We start from the raw sequence: 15,671 nt of genomic DNA, 5'->3' as shown, positions 1-15,671 counted from the left end.
TTTGCATGTTTACTCCCAGAATCCTATGCATACCTTGCTACTATATTTGCTGTCAGTTTGGTGAGCGCAAGATGATACAGGTGTTCACCTCAACAAATCTTGGCACTGGAATCCAGGCGGTTTTATGAGTTTGACAAAGGATGCTCAGGATGGAGCTTGCTGGGATCAGTGCAAGTTAAATGGGAATCCATTCCCGGGGCGAACGGGCCTCTGGGTCAGGTGCTTTAGCTTTGCGCAGTGGCAGTATCGTAGCTCATGAGGTTTAACCGAGGCGCGATTATTGCTTATTGAAAACTTTACCCAATACCCCGCCATGACAGCTTGAAATATAGCTGGAATTGGTAATTTTTGACAGTCTCTACGGAGGCTGAACCGATTTGTTTGAAAAGGAGACAATGACGCTTTTACTCCACTGGAGAAGACCTAGCAAGAGGGGTGTGTTTTTCGGAACCCATCCCTTCTATTCTTTGTTCTCTCGTGGCCTACCCTCAACAAAGGGGTTTACTTCCAGAAGCTAGCGCATTCGTAAACTCCAAGCGGCGCAGCGAAGTCTATGGAACCGTGACCATGCAGCAGGTGCATTAAGCGCCTCAGTTGTCTCGCTGCCTTCCTGATCTCACGACATGAAAACCATGAGCTTTCAGAACCTAGCAGACAGTGACCTGTCTGCCTTCGATCCTCTTTGCCACATCTGCTCTTGCGAAAGTCATCAGATTGTTGGATGGTTACTCAGGGAGGTCTGGCTGCCACTGAAGCCAACCGCAGCAGAGGGGTCGCTTTACCTTTGGCCTTCGCTCACCATCTCAGTCTTCCCAAGAGAGGCAAAAGGGCATTTCTGTCCCCATGCATTCTATAGACACATATTCACGTGGAGTCAACAACCCGACCTCTCTTGGTGTGACGAATCAACTTCCGGGGCACTAGTGGTCCAGGGAGGAATATCGCTTTCTAGACCATCAATCAGTCCCACACCTCTAGTACACCGGAAGGGGTCCGAACAGTGGACAGTACGTCAGGCTGGTTAGTTGCAACAGAGCGAAAAAACAATTGTGACCCACTGATAAAAGGGACTGTCCAGTCAAGGTTGTATACAAATATCTACTTTAGTATTAATACAACAGACAGTTCTAACACACTACAAAATACAACCCACCCTATAAAGGAAAACAGGGGACAGACAGTTTCACAAAGGAGAGGGATGCACTCTGGATACTGACAGGAGTGCAGTCGGTGAAGCAATCAGTCTGAACTGTTCAAGGTTATTTGGTTGCAGCAGCAAGGGAGCAAGAGGTCGTAAATGTCACTAAGGCCCTTCGGAGAAGGACCAGGGGGACAGAACCACAATGTAACTGGTGTTTGAGATGATCTTGGTACTCGACAGCATCGAGTGGCTTCCAGCATGCTTTGTAGCTCCGGCGACAGAGTTCAAGAGGGACGACAGATGCGGATATCAGTTGGCAGGCAGTTTGGTAAGCGAGGCTGGGCGGACGGCTGCAGGCTGCCCTACCCGGCGGCTCGGGGTGAAGAATCGTTGTCTGTGTGCTGGTTGGTGGATCTGGAACGCTGGTCGAGGGTTCTCAGACGGCTTTAGTGACTGCAGCGTGAGAACAGCCACAGTGGTGCAGCCGGTCGCAGTTTGAGAGCTCGACTGCTTCGAAAAAGTCCTTAAAAGATGGACGCTGGTTGATGCTTGTTGTGGCACTCCTCCGAGCTTCTTCTCAATGCTTGGGTCGACGTTTAAGGCGGCCGACCCAAAGCTGAGAAGAGTGTTTGCCGGCAACGGCCTTGTCCTTTGTTCAGAGACTCTCTGGCACTTCCCACCTAGGAAGCTTGCTGGCTTAACCTAGCAGGGCACGCTGTGTGCTGGCTGGGTACCGGTTCTGGTGCTGCTTGATGGATCCTCTGAGTCGGGTATCTCCCTCTGTTCCCTGGGAGATGTTTTGGGAGGTATTTTGCTTCCCTCTTGGAAATCCTGGACTTCCTTCACTGGCGGAAGCCGTGAGGCAGACTGTACCATCACCGAGGCTCCGAATGAGTCCTTCTTCGTACTCCTTTTGAAGTCGTCGGATGATCTGCTCAGTGAGGGGTTCAGCCCTCTTTTAAAGCCAAATGGGCCCCAGTGATTGGAGCATGCTAAGCCTACCTTAAAGACCCAATCCTGGGTCCCCACCACCAATCTTCTGTCATGCGTAAGGTCATGACCAGAGTGCTTTGCAACAGGAAAGGTAAGGGGTGACAACATGTACTACTAAGCCGCACCCATCTTCCTGTCTCCTGTGGATCAAAGTGGCTCTCTGGTTGATTGAGCTCGAGAACAGACTGTCTGCATCAAATCACATATATCTTCCCTCTGAAAGGGGGTGGCCCTGCAGCGGTTGCCTACTGTAAACAGTTGTTCCACACATGACATTCAATGGCCTTCATACAGAGGGGTGGGAGCTAGCTTCAAGCTGACACATTGCATATGAAAAAGGTGTTGGGGTTTCCTGCCCTGTGTTAGTTCTGTGAACAGGCCTCTTGGCAGGCCTGCTTCACTTAACTCTCATCAGTATGCGCTGCCATCAGAGAGAACCTAACAATAGGCAGGGCATATCGATGGAGCCTTTGCTATTTTAAGTAGGCTGACCAGGGCCGGAGGAAGGCGTTGCCTTCCCCCTTCAGAGATGCTTTGATGTACCCATGGCTGTCACATTGCAGCTAAATGTGACAGGAGGACCGCACCGGTAGACTGTGTCCCCCAGAGTGCACTTGACTATGTGTTTGTTGTGCAGTGTCCATTGGGAAATGTGTGCGGAATAGCCCCACACATTTCCAGGAGGTTTACCTACCAACATTCCATTTCTTTTTTAAAAGTATCAAACCAGCCCAGGCGGAGCGCACACTCCCCGTGCGGATGGTCTAATTCCTCACTCTTGGTCAGGTTCTTCAATTCCTACCAGTCAAGTGGTCTCTTCTGTCTGTGTCTGCACTTCATTTGCACAGCAAACAGGCATGTCTTTCCCATGGCAACAGTGTCTTCTCCAAGCTGCACACACAGACAGCCGTTTCTCAGGCTAAATGTTCTCTTCTGACCTCAGTGGCAGAGCCACACTAAGCAGATGGCTCTGCAAAGGCCCAGGGGCTACAGCAAAAAGCCTGAACAGGGCAAGGCCGCTTCATTTTTGGCAGTGGAGTGGAAGTAGAATTGCAGGGTCCGCCCTATGAGACAGGGTACAAGACGTGAATTACATAGGACCTTTTCACTTTTCCCAGAGTCCCCTGCAAAATCGGGTCTATTTTCAAGGACAAGTGCAATTATCACAAACAGGTAGGTATGTGATGGCATGGAAATGTATCGAAATTGTAATGGTTTGGTCAACAGTTGGAACGCTCAGAGACAAATTGATTCACTTCTTGTCAATGTCCTGGCTGCACTGCAGAAACAGCTGGTCGTCCTGGTGGAGCATCACTTCACCTGTCCCCAAAGGAGCCCATTTCTCGATGCTGTCCTCGCTCCTGTGCAATCCTCCAATGGCTCTTTGCATTCTCAAGCCTCTCCCATGTTGCCTTGGCAGCGGCCTGCCCAATAATCTCTCAGGAGGGCGGGGTCACTTGCCAACAGGCCACCGATCATGCTAAGGGAAAGAGCGCACAGGTAGCAGCCTGCTCATTTGCATGTTTACTCCCAGAATCCTATGCATACCTTGCTACTATATTTGCTGTCAGTTTGGTGAGCGCAAGATGATACAGGTGTTCACCTCAACAAATCTCGGCACTGGAATCCAGGCGGTTTTATGAGTTTGACAAAGGATGCTCAGGATGGAGCTTGCTGGGATCAGTGCAAGTTAAATGGGAATCCATTCCCGGGGCGCACGGGCCTCTGGGTCAGGTGCTTTAGCTTTGCGCAGTGGCAGTATCGTAGCTCATGAGGTTTAACCGAGGTGCGATTATTGCTTATTGAAAACTTTACCCAATTCCCCGCCATGACAGCTTGAAATATAGCTGGAATTGGTAATTTTTGACAGTCTCTACGGAGGCTGAACCGATTTGTTTGAAAAGGAGACAATGACGCTTTTACTCCACTGGAGAAGACCTAGCAAGAGGGGTGTGTTTTTCGGAACCCATCCCTTCTATTCTTTGTTCTCTCGTGGCCTACCCTCAACAAAGGGGTTTACTTCCAGAAGCTAGCGCATTCGTAAACTCCAAGCGGCGCAGCGAAGTCTATGGAACCGTGACCATGCAGCAGGTGCATTAAGCGCCTCAGTTGTCTCGCTGCCTTCCTGATCTCACGACATGAAAACCATGAGCTTTCAGAACCTAGCAGACAGTGACCTGTCTGCCTTCGATCCTCTTTGCCACATCTGCTCTTGCGAAAGTCATCAGATTGTTGGATGGTTACTCAGGGAGGTCTGGCTGCCACTGAAGCCAACCGCAGCAGAGGGGTCGCTTTACCTTTGGCCTTCGCTCACCATCTCAGTCTTCCCAAGAGAGGCAAAAGGGCATTTCTGTCCCCATGCATTCTATAGACACATATTCACGTGGAGTCAACAACCCGACCTCTCTTGGTGTGACGAATCAACTTCCGGGGCACTAGTGGTCCAGGGAGGAATATCGCTTTCTAGACCATCAATCAGTCCCACACCTCTAGTACACCGGAAGGGGTCCGAACAGTGGACAGTACGTCAGGCTGGTTAGTTGCAACAGAGCGAAAAAACAATTGTGACCCACTGATAAAAGGGACTGTCCAGTCAAGGTTGTATACAAATATCTACTTTAGTATTAATACAACAGACAGTTCTAACACACTACAAAATACAACCCACCCTATAAAGGAAAACAGGGGACAGACAGTTTCACAAAGGAGAGGGATGCACTCTGGATACTGACAGGAGTGCAGTCGGTAAAGCAATCAGTCTGAACTGTTCAAGGTTATTTGGTTGCAGCAGCAAGGGAGCAAGAGGTCGTAAATGTCACTAAGGGCCTTCGGAGAAGGACCAGGGGGACAGAACCACAATGTAACTGGTGTTTGAGATGATCTTGGTACTCGACAGCATCGAGTGGCTTCCAGCATGCTTTGTAGCTCCGGCGACAGAGTTCAAGAGGGACGACAGATGCGGATATCAGTTGGCAGGCAGTTTGGTAAGCGAGGCTGGGCGGACGGCTGCAGGCTGCCCTACCCGGCGGCTCGGGGTGAAGAATCGTTGTCTGTGTGCTGGTTGGTGGATCTGGAACGCTGGTCGAGGGTTCTCAGACGGCTTTAGTGACTGCAGCGTGAGAACAGCCACAGTGGTGCAGCCGGTCGCAGTTTGAGAGCTCGACTGCTTCGAAAAAGTCCTTAAAAGATGGACGCTGGTTGATGCTTGGTGTGGCACTCCTCCGAGCTTCTTCTCAATGCTTGGGTCGACGTTTAAGGCGGCCGACCCAAAGCTGAGAAGAGTGTTTGCCGGCAACGGCCTTGTCCTTTGTTCAGAGACTCTCTGGCACTTCCCACCTAGGAAGCTTGCTGGCTTAACCTAGCAGGGCACGCTGTGTGCTGGCTGGGTACCGGTTCTGGTGCTGCTTGATGGATCCTCTGAGTCGGGTATCTCCCTCTGTTCCCTGGGAGATGTTTTGGGAGGTATTTTGCTTCCCTCTTGGAAATCCTGGACTTCCTTCACTGGCGGAAGCCGTGAGGCAGACTGTACCATCACCGAGGGTCCGAATGAGTCCTTCTTCGTACTCCTTTTGAAGTCGTCGGATGATCTGCTCAGTGAGGGGCTCAGCCCTCTTTTAAAGCCAAATGGGCCCCAGTGATTGGAGCATGCTAAGCCTACCTTAAAGACCCAATCCTGGGTCCCCACCACCAATCTTCTGTCATGCGTAAGGTCATGACCAGAGTGCTTTGCAACAGGAAAGGTAAGGGGTGACAACATGTACTACTAAGCCGCACCCATCTTCCTGTCTCCTGTGGATCAAAGTGGCTCTCTGGTTAATTGAGCTCGAGAACAGACTGTCTGCATCAAATCACATATATCTTCCCTCTGAAAGGGGGTGGCCCTGCAGCGGTTGCCTACTGTAAACAGTTGTTCCACACATGACATTCAATGGCCTTCATACAGAGGGGTGGGAGCTAGCTTCAAGCTGACACATTGCATATGAAAAAGGTGTTGGGGTTTCCTGCCCTGTGTTAGTTCTGTGAACAGGCCTCTTGGCAGGCCTGCTTCACTTAACTCTCATCAGTATGCGCTGCCATCAGAGAGAACCTAACAATAGGCAGGGCATATCGATGGAGCCTTTGCTATTTTAAGTAGGCTGACCAGGGCCGGAGGAAGGCGTTGCCTTCCCCCTTCAGAGATGCTTTGATGTACCCATGGCTGTCACATTGCAGCTAAATGTGACAGGAGGACCGCACCGGTAGACTGTGTCCCCCAGAGTGCACTTGACTATGTGTTTGTTGTGCAGTGTCCATTGGGAAATGTGTGCGGAATAGCCCCACACATTTCCAGGAGGTTTACCTACCAACATTCCATTTCTTTTTTAAAAGTATCAAACCAGCCCAGGCGGAGCGCACACTCCCCGTGCGGATGGTCTAATTCCTCACTCTTGGTCAGGTTCTTCAATTCCTACCAGTCAAGTGGTCTCTTCTGTCTGTGTCTGCACTTCATTTGCACAGCAAACAGGCATGTCTTTCCCATGGCAACAGTGTCTTCTCCAAGCTGCACACACAGACAGCCGTTTCTCAGGCTAAATGTTCTCTTCTGACCTCAGTGGCAGAGCCACACTAAGCAGATGGCTCTGCAAAGGCCCAGGGGCTACAGCAAAAAGCCTGAACAGGGCAAGGCCGCTTCATTTTTGGCAGTGGAGTGGAAGTAGAATTGCAGGGTCCGCCCTATGAGACAGGGTACAAGACGTGAATTACATAGGACCTTTTCACTTTTCCCAGAGTCCCCTGCAAAATCGGGTCTATTTTCAAGGACAAGTGCAATTATCACAAACAGGTAGGTATGTGATGGCATGGAAATGTATCGAAATTGTAATGGTTTGGTCAACAGTTGGAACGCTCAGAGACAAATTGATTCACTTCTTGTCAATGTCCTGGCTGCACTGCAGAAACAGCTGGTCGTCCTGGTGGAGCATCACTTCACCTGTCCCCAAAGGAGCCCATTTCTCGATGCTGTCCTCGCTCCTGTGCAATCCTCCAATGGCTCTTTGCATTCTCAAGCCTCTCCCATGTTGCCTTGGCAGCGGCCTGCCCAATAATCTCTCAGGAGGGCGGGGTCACTTGCCAACAGGCCACCGATCATGCTAAGGGAAAGAGCGCACAGGTAGCAGCCTGCTCATTTGCATGTTTACTCCCAGAATCCTATGCATACCTTGCTACTATATTTGCTGTCAGTTTGGTGAGCGCAAGATGATACAGGTGTTCACCTCAACAAATCTCGGCACTGGAATCCAGGCGGTTTTATGAGTTTGACAAAGGATGCTCAGGATGGAGCTTGCTGGGATCAGTGCAAGTTAAATGGGAATCCATTCCCGGGGCGAACGGGCCTCTGGGTCAGGTGCTTTAGCTTTGCGCAGTGGCAGTATCGTAGCTCATGAGGTTTAACCGAGGCGCGATTATTGCTTATTGAAAACTTTACCCAATACCCCGCCATGACAGCTTGAAATATAGCTGGAATTGGTAATTTTTGACAGTCTCTACGGAGGCTGAACCGATTTGTTTGAAAAGGAGACAATGACGCTTTTACTCCACTGGAGAAGACCTAGCAAGAGGGGTGTGTTTTTCGGAACCCATCCCTTCTATTCTTTGTTCTCTCGTGGCCTACCCTCAACAAAGGGGTTTACTTCCAGAAGCTAGCGCATTCGTAAACTCCAAGCGGCGCAGCGAAGTCTATGGAACCGTGACCATGCAGCAGGTGCATTAAGCGCCTCAGTTGTCTCGCTGCCTTCCTGATCTCACGACATGAAAACCATGAGCTTTCAGAACCTAGCAGACAGTGACCTGTCTGCCTTCGATCCTCTTTGCCACATCTGCTCTTGCGAAAGTCATCAGATTGTTGGATGGTTACTCAGGGAGGTCTGGCTGCCACTGAAGCCAACCGCAGCAGAGGGGTCGCTTTACCTTTGGCCTTCGCTCACCATCTCAGTCTTCCCAAGAGAGGCAAAAGGGCATTTCTGTCCCCATGCATTCTATAGACACATATTCACGTGGAGTCAACAACCCGACCTCTCTTGGTGTGACGAATCAACTTCCGGGGCACTAGTGGTCCAGGGAGGAATATCGCTTTCTAGACCATCAATCAGTCCCACACCTCTAGTACACCGGAAGGGGTCCGAACAGTGGACGGAACGTCAGGCTGGCTAGTTGCAACAGAGCGAAAAAACAATTGTGACCCACTGATAAAAGGGACTGTCCAGTCAAGGTTGTATACAAATATCTACTTTAGTATTAATACAACAGACAGTTCTAACACACTACAAAATACAACCCACCCTATAAAGGAAAACAGGGGACAGACAGTTTCACAAAGGAGAGGGATGCACTCTGGATACTGACAGGAGTGCAGTCGGTGAAGCAATCAGTCTGAACTGTTCAAGGTTATTTGGTTGCAGCAGCAAGGGAGCAAGAGGTCGTAAATGTCACTAAGGCCCTTCGGAGAAGGACCAGGGGGACAGAACCACAATGTAACTGGTGTTTGAGATGATCTTGGTACTCGACAGCATCGAGTGGCTTCCAGCATGCTTTGTAGCTCCGGCGACAGAGTTCAAGAGGGACGACAGATGCGGATATCAGTTGGCAGGCAGTTTGGTAAGCGAGGCTGGGCGGACGGCTGCAGGCTGCCCTACCCGGCGGCTCGGGGTGAAGAATCGTTGTCTGTGTGCTGGTTGGTGGATCTGGAACGCTGGTCGAGGGTTCTCAGACGGCTTTAGTGACTGCAGCGTGAGAACAGCCACAGTGGTGCAGCCGGTCGCAGTTTGAGAGCTCGACTGCTTCGAAAAAGTCCTTAAAAGATGGACGCTGGTTGATGCTTGTTGTGGCACTCCTCCGAGCTTCTTCTCAATGCTTGGGTCGACGTTTAAGGCGGCCGACCCAAAGCTGAGAAGAGTGTTTGCCGGCAACGGCCTTGTCCTTTGTTCAGAGACTCTCTGGCACTTCCCACCTAGGAAGCTTGCTGGCTTAACCTAGCAGGGCACGCTGTGTGCTGGCTGGGTACCGGTTCTGGTGCTGCTTGATGGATCCTCTGAGTCGGGTATCTCCCTCTGTTCCCTGGGAGATGTTTTGGGAGGTATTTTGCTTCCCTCTTGGAAATCCTGGACTTCCTTCACTGGCGGAAGCCGTGAGGCAGACTGTACCATCACCGAGGGTCCGAATGAGTCCTTCTTCGTACTCCTTTTGAAGTCGTCGGATGATCTGCTCAGTGAGGGGTTCAGCCCTCTTTTAAAGCCAAATGGGCCCCAGTGATTGGAGCATGCTAAGCCTACCTTAAAGACCCAATCCTGGGTCCCCACCACCAATCTTCTGTCATGCGTAAGGTCATGACCAGAGTGCTTTGCAACAGGAAAGGTAAGGGGTGACAACATGTACTACTAAGCCGCACCCATCTTCCTGTCTCCTGTGGATCAAAGTGGCTCTCTGGTTGATTGAGCTCGAGAACAGACTGTCTGCATCAAATCACATATATCTTCCCTCTGAAAGGGGGTGGCCCTGCAGCGGTTGCCTACTGTAAACAGTTGTTCCACACATGACATTCAATGGCCTTCATACAGAGGGGTGGGAGCTAGCTTCAAGCTGACACATTGCATATGAAAAAGGTGTTGGGGTTTCCTGCCCTGTGTTAGTTCTGTGAACAGGCCTCTTGGCAGGCCTGCTTCACTTAACTCTCATCAGTATGCGCTGCCATCAGAGAGAACCTAACAATAGGCAGGGCATATCGATGGAGCCTTTGCTATTTTAAGTAGGCTGACCAGGGCCGGAGGAAGGCGTTGCCTTCCCCCTTCAGAGATGCTTTGATGTACCCATGGCTGTCACATTGCAGCTAAATGTGACAGGAGGACCGCACCGGTAGACTGTGTCCCCCAGAGTGCACTTGACTATGTGTTTGTTGTGCAGTGTCCATTGGGAAATGTGTGCGGAATAGCCCCACACATTTCCAGGAGGTTTACCTACCAACATTCCATTTCTTTTTTAAAAGTATCAAACCAGCCCAGGCGGAGCGCACACTCCCCGTGCGGATGGTCTAATTCCTCACTCTTGGTCAGGTTCTTCAATTCCTACCAGTCAAGTGGTCTCTTCTGTCTGTGTCTGCACTTCATTTGCACAGCAAACAGGCATGTCTTTCCCATGGCAACAGTGTCTTCTCCAAGCTGCACACACAGACAGCCGTTTCTCAGGCTAAATGTTCTCTTCTGACCTCAGTGGCAGAGCCACACTAAGCAGATGGCTCTGCAAAGGCCCAGGGGCTACAGCAAAAAGCCTGAACAGGGCAAGGCCGCTTCATTTTTGGCAGTGGAGTGGAAGTAGAATTGCAGGGTCCGCCCTATGAGACAGGGTACAAGACGTGAATTACATAGGACCTTTTCACTTTTCCCAGAGTCCCCTGCAAAATCGGGTCTATTTTCAAGGACAAGTGCAATTATCACAAACAGGTAGGTATGTGATGGCATGGAAATGTATCGAAATTGTAATGGTTTGGTCAACAGTTGGAACGCTCAGAGACAAATTGATTCACTTCTTGTCAATGTCCTGGCTGCACTGCAGAAACAGCTGGTCGTCCTGGTGGAGCATCACTTCACCTGTCCCCAAAGGAGCCCATTTCTCGATGCTGTCCTCGCTCCTGTGCAATCCTCCAATGGCTCTTTGCATTCTCAAGCCTCTCCCATGTTGCCTTGGCAGCGGCCTGCCCAATAATCTCTCAGGAGGGCGGGGTCACTTGCCAACAGGCCACCGATCATGCTAAGGGAAAGAGCGCACAGGTAGCAGCCTGCTCATTTGCATGTTTACTCCCAGAATCCTATGCATACCTTGCTACTATATTTGCTGTCAGTTTGGTGAGCGCAAGATGATACAGGTGTTCACCTCAACAAATCTCGGCACTGGAATCCAGGCGGTTTTATGAGTTTGACAAAGGATGCTCAGGATGGAGCTTGCTGGGATCAGTGCAAGTTAAATGGGAATCCATTCCCGGGGCGCACGGGCCTCTGGGTCAGGTGCTTTAGCTTTGCGCAGTGGCAGTATCGTAGCTCATGAGGTTTAACCGAGGCGCGATTATTGCTTATTGAAAACTTTACCCAATACCCCGCCATGACAGCTTGAAATATAGCTGGAATTGGTAATTTTTGACAGTCTCTACGGAGGCTGAACCGATTTGTTTGAAAAGGAGACAATGACGCTTTTACTCCACTGGAGAAGACCTAGCAAGAGGGGTGTGTTTTTCGGAACCCATCCCTTCTATTCTTTGTTCTCTCGTGGCCTACCCTCAACAAAGGGGTTTACTTCCAGAAGCTAGCGCATTCGTAAACTCCAAGCGGCGCAGCGAAGTCTATGGAACCGTGACCATGCAGCAGGTGCATTAAGCGCCTCAGTTGTCTCGCTGCCTTCCTGATCTCACGACATGAAAACCATGAGCTTTCAGAACCTAGCAGACAGTGACCTGTCTGCCTTCGATCCTCTTTGCCACATCTGCTCTTGCGAAAGTCATCAGATTGTTGGATGGTTACTCAGGGAGGTCTGGCTGCCACTGAAGCCAACCGCAGCAGAGGGGTCGCTTTACCTTTGGCCTTCGCTCACCATCTCAGTCTTCCCAAGAGAGGCAAAAGGGCATTTCTGTCCCCATGCATTCTATAGACACATATTCACGTGGAGTCAACAACCCGACCTCTCTTGGTGTGACGAATCAACTTCCGGGGCACTAGTGGTCCAGGGAGGAATATCGCTTTCTAGACCATCAATCAGTCCCACACCTCTAGTACACCGGAAGGGGTCCGAACAGTGGACGGAACGTCAGGCTGGTTAGTTGCAACAGAGCGAAAAAACAATTGTGACCCACTGATAAAAGGGACTGTCCAGTCAAGGTTGTATACAAATATCTACTTTAGTATTAATACAACAGACAGTTCTAACACACTACAAAATACAACCCACCCTATAAAGGAAAACAGGGGACAGACAGTTTCACAAAGGAGAGGGATGCACTCTGGATACTGACAGGAGTGCAGTCGGTAAAGCAATCAGTCTGAACTGTTCAAGGTTATTTGGTTGCAGCAGCAAGGGAGCAAGAGGTCGTAAATGTCACTAAGGGCCTTCGGAGAAGGACCAGGGGGACAGAACCACAATGTAACTGGTGTTTGAGATGATCTTGGTACTCGACAGCATCGAGTGGCTTCCAGCATGCTTTGTAGCTCCGGCGACAGAGTTCAAGAGGGACGACAGATGCGGATATCAGTTGGCAGGCAGTTTGGTAAGCGAGGCTGGGCGGACGGCTGCAGGCTGCCCTACCCGGCGGCTCGGGGTGAAGAATCGTTGTCTGTGTGCTGGTTGGTGGATCTGGAACGCTGGTCGAGGGTTCTCAGACGGCTTTAGTGACTGCAGCGTGAGAACAGCCACAGTGGTGCAGCCGGTCGCAGTTTGAGAGCTCGACTGCTTCGAAAAAGTCCTTAAAAGATGGACGCTGGTTGATGCTTGTTGTGGCACTCCTCCGAGCTTCTTCTCAATGCTTGGGTCGACGTTTAAGGCGGCCGACCCAAAGCTGAGAAGAGTGTTTGCCGGCAACGGCCTTGTCCTTTGTTCAGAGACTCTCTGGCACTTCCCACCTAGGAAGCTTGCTGGCTTAACCTAGCAGGGCACGCTGTGTGCTGGCTGGGTACCGGTTCTGGTGCTGCTTGATGGATCCTCTGAGTCGGGTATCTCCCTCTGTTCCCTGGGAGATGTTTTGGGAGGTATTTTGCTTCCCTCTTGGAAATCCTGGACTTCCTTCACTGGCGGAAGCCGTGAGGCAGACTGTACCATCACCGAGGGTCCGAATGAGTCCTTCTTCGTACTCCTTTTGAAGTCGTCGGATGATCTGCTCAGTGAGGGGCTCAGCCCTCTTTTAAAGCCAAATGGGCCCCAGTGATTGGAGCATGCTAAGCCTACCTTAAAGACCCAATCCTGGGTCCCCACCACCAATCTTCTGTCATGCGTAAGGTCATGACCAGAGTGCTTTGCAACAGGAAAGGTAAGGGGTGACAACATGTACTACTAAGCCGCACCCATCTTCCTGTCTCCTGTGGATCAAAGTGGCTCTCTGGTTAATTGAGCTCGAGAACAGACTGTCTGCATCAAATCACATATATCTTCCCTCTGAAAGGGGGTGGCCCTGCAGCGGTTGCCTACTGTAAACAGTTGTTCCACACATGACATTCAATGGCCTTCATACAGAGGGGTGGGAGCTAGCTTCAAGCTGACACATTGCATATGAAAAAGGTGTTGGGGTTTCCTGCCCTGTGTTAGTTCTGTGAACAGGCCTCTTGGCAGGCCTGCTTCACTTAACTCTCATCAGTATGCGCTGCCATCAGAGAGAACCTAACAATAGGCAGGGCATATCGATGGAGCCTTTGCTATTTTAAGTAGGCTGACCAGGGCCGGAGGAAGGCGTTGCCTTCCCCCTTCAGAGATGCTTTGATGTACCCATGGCTGTCACATTGCAGCTAAATGTGACAGGAGGACCGCACCGGTAGACTGTGTCCCCCAGAGTGCACTTGACTATGTGTTTGTTGTGCAGTGTCCATTGGGAAATGTGTGCGGAATAGCCCCACACATTTCCAGGAGGTTTACCTACCAACATTCCATTTCTTTTTTAAAAGTATCAAACCAGCCCAGGCGGAGCGCACACTCCCCGTGCGGATGGTCTAATTCCTCACTCTTGGTCAGGTTCTTCAATTCCTACCAGTCAAGTGGTCTCTTCTGTCTGTGTCTGCACTTCATTTGCACAGCAAACAGGCATGTCTTTCCCATGGCAACAGTGTCTTCTCCAAGCTGCACACACAGACAGCCGTTTCTCAGGCTAAATGTTCTCTTCTGACCTCAGTGGCAGAGCCACACTAAGCAGATGGCTCTGCAAAGGCCCAGGGGCTACAGCAAAAAGCCTGAACAGGGCAAGGCCACTTCATTTTTGGCAGTGGAGTGGAAGTAGAATTGCAGGGTCCGCCCTATGAGACAGGGTACAAGACGTGAATTACATAGGACCTTTTCACTTTTCCCAGAGTCCCCTGCAAAATCGGGTCTATTTTCAAGGACAAGTGCAATTATCACAAACAGGTAGGTATGTGATGGCATGGAAATGTATCGAAATTGTAATGGTTTGGTCAACAGTTGGAACGCTCAGAGACAAATTGATTCACTTCTTGTCAATGTCCTGGCTGCACTGCAGAAACAGCTGGTCGTCCTGGTGGAGCATCACTTCACCTGTCCCCAAAGGAGCCCATTTCTCGATGCTGTCCTCGCTCCTGTGCAATCCTCCAATGGCTCTTTGCATTCTCAAGCCTCTCCCATGTTGCCTTGGCAGCGGCCTGCCCAATAATCTCTCAGGAGGGCGGGGTCACTTGCCAACAGGCCACCGATCATGCTAAGGGAAAGAGCGCACAGGTAGCAGCCTGCTCATTTGCATGTTTACTCCCAGAATCCTATGCATACCTTGCTACTATATTTGCTGTCAGTTTGGTGAGCGCAAGATGATACAGGTGTTCACCTCAACAAATCTCGGCACTGGAATCCAGGCGGTTTTATGAGTTTGACAAAGGATGCTCAGGATGGAGCTTGCTGGGATCAGTGCAAGTTAAATGGGAATCCATTCCCGGGGCGCACGGGCCTCTGGGTCAGGTGCTTTAGCTTTGCGCAGTGGCAGTATCGTAGCTTATGAGGTTTAACCGAGGCGCGATTATTGCTTATTGAAAACTTTACCCAATACCCCGCCATGACAGCTTGAAATATAGCTGGAATTGGTAATTTTTGACAGTCTCTATGGAGGCTGAACCGATTTGTTTGAAAAGGAGACAATGACGCTTTTACTCCACTGGAGAAGACCTAGCAAGAGGGGTGTGTTTTTCGGAACCCATCCCTTCTATTCTTTGTTCTCTCGTGGCCTACCCTCAACAAAGGGGTTTACTTCCAGAAGCTAGCGCATTCGTAAACTCCAAGCGGCGCAGCGAAGTCTATGGAACCGTGACCATGCAGCAGGTGCATTAAGCGCCTCAGTTGTCTCGCTGCCTTCCTGATCTCACGACATGAAAACCATGAGCTTTCAGAACCTAGCAGACAGTGACCTGTCTGCCTTCGATCCTCTTTGCCACATCTGCTCTTGCGAAAGTCATCAGATTGTTGGATGGTTACTCAGGGAGGTCTGGCTGCCACTGAAAGCCAACCGCAGCAGAGGGGTCGCTTTACCTTTGGCCTTCGCTCACCATCTCAGTCTTCCCAAGAGAGGCAAAAGGGCATTTCTGTCCCCATGCATTCTATAGACACATATTCACGTGGAGTCAACAACCCGACCTCTCTTGGTGTGACGAATCAACTTCCGGGCCACTAGTGGTCCAGGGAGGAATATCGCTTTCTAGACCATCAATCAGTCCCACACCTCTAGTACACCGGAAGGGGTCCGAACAGTGGACGGAACGTCAGGCTGGTTAGTTGCAACAGAGCGAAAAAACAATTGTGACCCACTGATAAAAGGGACTGT

At 50.6% G+C, this 15,671-nt stretch overlaps 1 protein-coding gene and 5 non-coding genes across 6 annotated transcripts in view; all 6 read left to right on the top strand.

Annotated features, from left to right (window-relative positions):
• LOC138493055 (myb-related transcription factor, partner of profilin-like) overlaps positions 1-15,671 on the top strand; it is a 152,063-nt gene that overhangs the window by 55,174 nt on the left and 81,218 nt on the right. The window lies entirely within an intron of this gene.
• LOC138496553 (U4 spliceosomal RNA) lies at positions 227-367 on the top strand. Its single transcript, XR_011278054.1, has one exon. It is a non-coding gene; the product is annotated as a U4 spliceosomal RNA (small nuclear RNA).
• On the top strand, positions 3,876-4,016 carry LOC138496677 (U4 spliceosomal RNA). The gene has a single exon (XR_011278167.1). It is a non-coding gene; the product is annotated as a U4 spliceosomal RNA (small nuclear RNA).
• On the top strand, positions 7,525-7,665 carry LOC138496552 (U4 spliceosomal RNA). Its single transcript, XR_011278053.1, has one exon. It is a non-coding gene; the product is annotated as a U4 spliceosomal RNA (small nuclear RNA).
• Positions 11,174-11,314, top strand: LOC138496551 (U4 spliceosomal RNA). Its single transcript, XR_011278052.1, has one exon. It is a non-coding gene; the product is annotated as a U4 spliceosomal RNA (small nuclear RNA).
• Positions 14,823-14,963, top strand: LOC138496281 (U4 spliceosomal RNA). Its single transcript, XR_011277808.1, has one exon. It is a non-coding gene; the product is annotated as a U4 spliceosomal RNA (small nuclear RNA).

The sequence above is a fragment of the Ambystoma mexicanum genome, chromosome 10 (assembly GCF_040938575.1).
Source record: "Ambystoma mexicanum isolate Mex_15411 chromosome 10, UKY_AmexF1_1, whole genome shotgun sequence".
Taxonomy (NCBI): domain Eukaryota; kingdom Metazoa; phylum Chordata; class Amphibia; order Caudata; family Ambystomatidae; genus Ambystoma; species Ambystoma mexicanum.
Note: the sequence above shows the minus strand (reverse complement) of the source record. Positions and strands in the feature narration are given on the sequence as shown.